Genomic DNA, 6,239 nt, shown 5'->3' on the forward strand with positions numbered 1-6,239 from the left:
TCTCCAAATATCCGTGTCTCTGTTCTCCAAGTGTTGGCATCTGGATCAGGTCTGCTCTGAGGTTCCTGTTGGAACTTTCTCTGTCAGCTCTGTCATTTCTGAGTTTTCTCAAAAATGTTTCCTCTTGTGAAGACTCCAGTAAACTAATCAGGACCCACCTGGAAGGGGGTGGAGTCAGAGCTCCATCTAATCGAAAGGTCACACCCACAAATGGGCATGTCACATCTCTATGGAGATAATCTAATCAAAATTCCAATTTGTGGTATTGAATCAGGATTAAAAGAAACAGCTGCCCCACAAGACTGAATCAGGATTAAACCATGACTTTTTTGGGGTACATAATACTTTCAAACTGGCACATCCAGCCATGATAAAAATTGAGGAAAAAGTGATAAATATATCTAAATTGATGCTAAAGGTATGAAGATGATTAAATTCCACTCCTCGCTCACTTTCCTTAGGAGGGAATCTGATGTACAGAGAGAGAGAGTGACTCAACCAAATTCACACTGTGATTCAGTGTTGGGTACGCCCACTCTCTCTGTCCCCAGTGTTTGTGCAGCGCTTATTATGGGCTAGGACAGTTCACACATTTGTTCAGGGTGAGAGATCTTTTAGAGGCATGCTACATTTAGTGAGTATCTACTGGGTTCCAGGCTGTTCCTGAATATTTTCTCATTTAAAACTCGAGCTGATCTTCCAAAAACTTAGTGCTTGTAATTAGAGCTAGGGAACGTGGCAGCTATGCTTCGGCCAGGCAGGCCGGACCTTGTCAGTGAAATGTCAGCAGGACCATTTCACCTGCCTATACCCAGTGAGTCATGGATTAGCATTACCACTGTCATGGTCAGGCTTATATGCCTTTTAGGAAGATTCAGAAGAGACAGGCTCTCTTCCTGCTTTGGCCCCCGATCCTCTCCTGTGGAGTTTATCCAGACCCTCCATCAGAGTCATCAGCTTCACAGCCTGGCCTACAGATTTTCAGGAAATAAGGAGGTATAGAAATATTGGCTGGTTGTTGTTAGATACACTGTATACATTAATGAGTGAAAGGGATGGGCTTAAGACTTCAAATGAGACGCTTACGCACTGTCTGACAGATGTAAACATTTCTATGAGTGTTCTGAAGGAGAATCTTATTTCCTGTAGCCGTAGATTTGAGATCTCCAAAAATCAGACTCAGAATCTTATTGTTTGAGTATCAACTTTACAACGTAAACTGAAATCTCAATCTTGCATGGAGTCTGTCATTAAAGTGAAGGCACTGATTGGAAAAGAATGGAACCCTGAAAAATGGGATGGTGACATAGGGATCGATAATGTCAGGGGAGAGGTTGAAACCTTAGGCCATGCTGAGTCTTCTTTAGATAACCCTGTAATAGTCTGTCCTGAGGACATATCTGCCCCACTCCAGCCTGCCTTGAGGAATTGGCCACCCAACCTCCTCCTGAAGGGATTAGCCCTAGAGTGATTAACCTTGTTTCACCAGATGAAACTGCAAATGAACGCCCTGAAGCAAATGGCTTGGAAGATACTTCTAATTCCTTTCTATGACCCACCCCACCACCCTGCATTTCTTCCAGACCTATAACTAGACTAAAGTCCCAAAAGGCCCCAAAAGGTGAGGTACAAAGTATCACCCAGGAGGAGGTACGTTATACTCCAAGAGAACTGTGTGAGTTTTCCAATTTATATAGACAGAAACCAGGGGAATATGTGTGGCAATGGATTTTAAGGGTGTGGGATAATGGTGAGAGGAATATAAGGCTGGATCAGGCTGAATTTGTGGATATGGGCCCACTAAGCAGAGACTCTGCATTCAATGCTATAGCTCAAGGGGTTAGAAAAGGCATTAACAGTTTGTTTGGATTGTTGGCTGAAACATGGATCAGAAGGTGGCCGACATTACCTGAGGTTGAAACGCCAGAATTACCCTGGTATAATGTAGATGAGGGGATCCAGAGCTTAGAGAGATTGGAATGTTAGAGTGGATTTATCATGCAAAGCCTGCTCTTACACCCCAGGAATGTCCAGAGGATGCACCGTTTACCAGAACTATGAGAAATAAATTTGTGAGACTAGTGCCATCATCCCTGAATAGCTCTGTAGTTGCACTTCTCTGTAGGTCAGATATTACTGTGGGAACTGCTGTCACTGAGCTGGAATCCTTAAACACAGTGGGGATGATGGGATCCCAGGTTGGCAGAAGCCAGGTGGCAGCATTTAATCACCAAAGACAAGGTGGACGTGGCTATTGTAATAGACATCAGACAAGAGTTCTAGGTCAAGTGAATAGACGTTTAACCAGAATTACAAAAACGCAGAGTCACAGCCCCTTAATCAGTTTCCGGACTTGAGGCAGTTTACAGACCCAGAGCCCTTTGAATGAAGGGGAGGCCAGGGATCCATTAGGGGGAGAACCCTGTTACAGAACCACAAATTTATACTGTTAATCTTCCTCCAAGCCTTCCCCAAGGAGACCAACGGCCTTTTACCAGGGTAACTGTGCACTGGGGAAAAGGAAATAATCAGATATTTGGGGGATTATTAGACACTGGTTCAGAAGTGATATTAATTCCAGGGGACCCAAAACATCACTCTGGTCCACCAGTCAGAGTGGGGGCTTTTGGAAATCAGGTGAGCGATGGAGTTTTAGCTCAGGTCCATCCTCCAGACCCATTCTATAGTATTTCCCCAGTTCCAGAATGCATAATTGGAATAGACATACTGAGCAACTGGCAGAATCCCCACATTGGCTGTCTAACTTGTGGAGTGGTGGGAAAGGCCAAGTGGGAGCCACGAGAACTGCCCCTACCTAGCAAAACAGGAAATCGGAAGTAATACCAGATTCCTGGAGGGATTGCAGAGATTACTGCCACTCTTAAGGACTTGAAGGATGCAGGGGTGGTGATTCCCACCACATCCTCATTCAACTCTCCTATTTGGCCTGTCCAGAAAACAGATGGGTCTTGGAGGATGACAGTGGATTATTAAGGTCAACCAGGTGGTAACTCCAATTGTAGCTGCTGTTCCAGATGTGGTATTATTGCTTGAGCAAATCAATACATCGCCTGGTACCTGGTACGCAGCTACTGATCTGGCAAATGCTTTTTTTCTAAATAGCTATAAGTAAGGACCACCAGAAACAGTTTGCTTTCAGCTGGCAAAGTCAGCAATATACTTTCACTCTCCTACCTCAGGGGTATATCAACTCTCCAGCCCTATGTCATAATCTTGTCCGCAGGGACCTTGATCATTTCTTCTTCCCACAAGACATCACACTGGTCCATTATATTGATGATATCATGTTGATTGGACCTAGTAAGCAAGAAGGAGTAACTATTCTAGACTTACTGGTAAGGCATTTGTTTGTCAGAGGATGGGAGATAAATCCAACAAAAATACAGGAACTTTCTACTTCAGTGAAATTTCTAGGTGTCCAGTGGTGTGGGGCATGTTTAGATATCCCTTCTAAGGTGAAGGATACGTTGCTGCATCTGGCCCCTCCTACGACCAAAAAAGAGGCACAATGCCTAGTTGGTCTCTTTGGATTTTGGCAACAACATATTACTCATTTGGGTGTGCTACTCCGGTCCATTTATCAAGTGACCAGTAAAGCTGCTCATTTTGAGTGGAGACCTGAATAAGAGGAGGCTCTGTGACAGGTAAAGGCTGCTGTACAAGCTGCTCTGCCACTTGGACCATATGATCCAGCAGATCCAATGGTGCTGGAAGTGTCAGTGGCAAATAGAGATGCTGTCTGGAAACTTTGGCAGGCCCCTACAGGAGAATCACAATGCAGACCCTTAGGATTTTGGAGCAAAGCCCTTCCATCTGCTGCAGATAACTACTCTCCTTTTGAGAAACAACTTTTGGCTTGCTACTGGGCCTTAATAGAGACTGAGTGCTTAACCATGGGCCACCAACTTACCATGAGATCTGAGTTGCCTATCATGAGCTGACTCACCAAGCCATAAAGCTGGGCGTGTACAGCAGCACGCCATCATAAAATGGAAATGGCGTATATGAGATAGAACCAGAGCAGGTCCTGAAGGCACAAGTGAGTTACATGAGGAAGTGGCCCAAATACCCATGGTCTTCACTGCTGCCACATTACAGTCTCTTTTCCAGACCAGATCAATGGCCTCTTGGGAGTTCCTTACAGTGAATTGATAGAGAAAGAGAAAACTTGGGCCTGGTTTACAGATGGTTCAGCATGATATGCAGGTACCACAATATGCAGCACTCCAAGCCCTTTCTGGGGTGTCCTTGAAGGACAGTGGTGAGTGGAAATCCTCCCAGTGGGCAGAACTTCGAGCAGTGCACCCAGTTGTTCATTTTGCTTGAAAGGAGAACTGGCCAGAGGTGCGTTTGTATACTGACTCATAGGCTGTTGCTTATGGTTTGGCTGGATGGTCAGGGACTTGGAAAGACCATAATTAGAAAATTGGTGACAAAGAGGTCTGGGGAAGAAGTATGTAGATAGACCTTTCTGAGTGGGCTAAAAACATGAAGAGATTTGTGTCTTCTGTGAATGCACACCAGAGGGTGACTTCAGCAGAGGAAGATGTTAATAATCAAGTGGATAAGATGACCCGTTCTGTGAATACCAGTCAGCCTCTTTCCCCAGCAACTCCTGTCATTGCCCAATGGGCTCATGAACAAAGTGGTCATGGTGGTAGGGATGGAGGTTATGCATGGGCTCAGCAACATGGACTTCCACTCACCAAGGCCTACAGCCACTGCTGAGTGCCCAATCTGTCAGCAGCAGAGACCCACACTCAGCCCCCAATATGGCACCATTCCCCAAGGTGACCATTCACCTACATGGTGGCAGATTGATTACAGTTTACCACTCTGTTCATGGAAGGAGCAGCGATTTGTTCTAACTGGAATAGACACATACTCTGGATATGGGTTTGCTTTCCCTGCATGCAATGCTTCTGCCAAACTACCATCCATGGACTTACTGAATGCTTCATCCATCGTCATGGCATTCCACATAGCATTGCTTCTGATCAAGGAACAACGAAGCGTGTTCATTTGTTGGCAATTTCAAGGCAAATGAAGTGTGGGAATAGGCACATGCTCATAGAATTTTCTGGTCTTACCGTGTTCCCCATCATGCAGAGGCAGCTGGATTGATAGAACAGTGGAATGGCCTTTTGAAAATTCAGTTGCAGTGCCAACTATGTGGCAATACCTTGAAATGCTGGGGTAGTGTTCTCCAAGAAGCTGTGTATGCTCTGAATCAGCGTCCACTGATGGTGCTGTTTCTCCCATAGCCAGGATCCATGGGTCTAGGAACTTAGTGGTGCAAATGGGAGTGGTACCACTCACTATTACCCCTAGTAATGCACTAGGAAAATTTTTGCTTCTTGTCCCTGCCACTCTGAGCTCTGCTGGTCTACAAGTTTTAGTTCCAAAATGGGGAATGCTTCCAGGAAAAACAACAATGATTCTATTGAGCTGGAATCTAAAACTGCCACTTGGTCACTTTGGGCTGCTCCTACCCCTGGATCACTAGCCAAGAAGGAGATTACATTACTGACTGGAGTGATTGACCTTGACTATAGGGGAAATAGAACTGCAACTACACAATGGAGGTAAAGAAGAGTTTTCCTGGAATATTGGAGATCCCCTAGAGTGTCTTTTAGTACTACCATGCCCTGTGATTAAAATAAATGGAAAACTGCAACAACCCAGTCCAGGCAAGACTACAAATGGCTCTGAAACTTCAGGAATGAAGTTTTGGGTCACCCTACCAGGCAAAGAACCACGGCCAGTCCTTTGTTCCCTTTACCCTTTATGAGGGTAAAAGGAACACAGAATGGGTTGTGGAAGAAAGTATGATAGATATGAACTATGACCACGTGATCAGTTACAGAAACAAGGACTGTAATGCTGTTTTGCTCATGTTATAGTATTTAAGTTGTAAGAGATCAAGTTTAAGAATGAGCATTACCCAAGGACTTTCACCCTATTCTGAGGGGATTAATATGTTTCCGGTTGTATGTAGGACAGTTGAGTATTGTTAGGTGAGGAAAAAGCATATCTTTCATTGTTTTCTGTTTAGAAATTAAGTATGGTTTAAGGTAATGTGTATAGCTGCAAAGTTGACAAGGAGTGGACTGCCATGGTCAGGTTCAGGTGTCAACTTGGCCAGGTGGTGGTGCCCATTTGTCTGGTTGGGCAAGTGCTGGCCTGTCTGTTGCTATGAGGACATTTCATAGAATTAG

The sequence above is a fragment of the Tamandua tetradactyla genome, chromosome 6 (genome assembly GCF_023851605.1).
Source record: "Tamandua tetradactyla isolate mTamTet1 chromosome 6, mTamTet1.pri, whole genome shotgun sequence".
NCBI classification, from domain to species: Eukaryota; Metazoa; Chordata; class Mammalia; order Pilosa; family Myrmecophagidae; genus Tamandua; species Tamandua tetradactyla.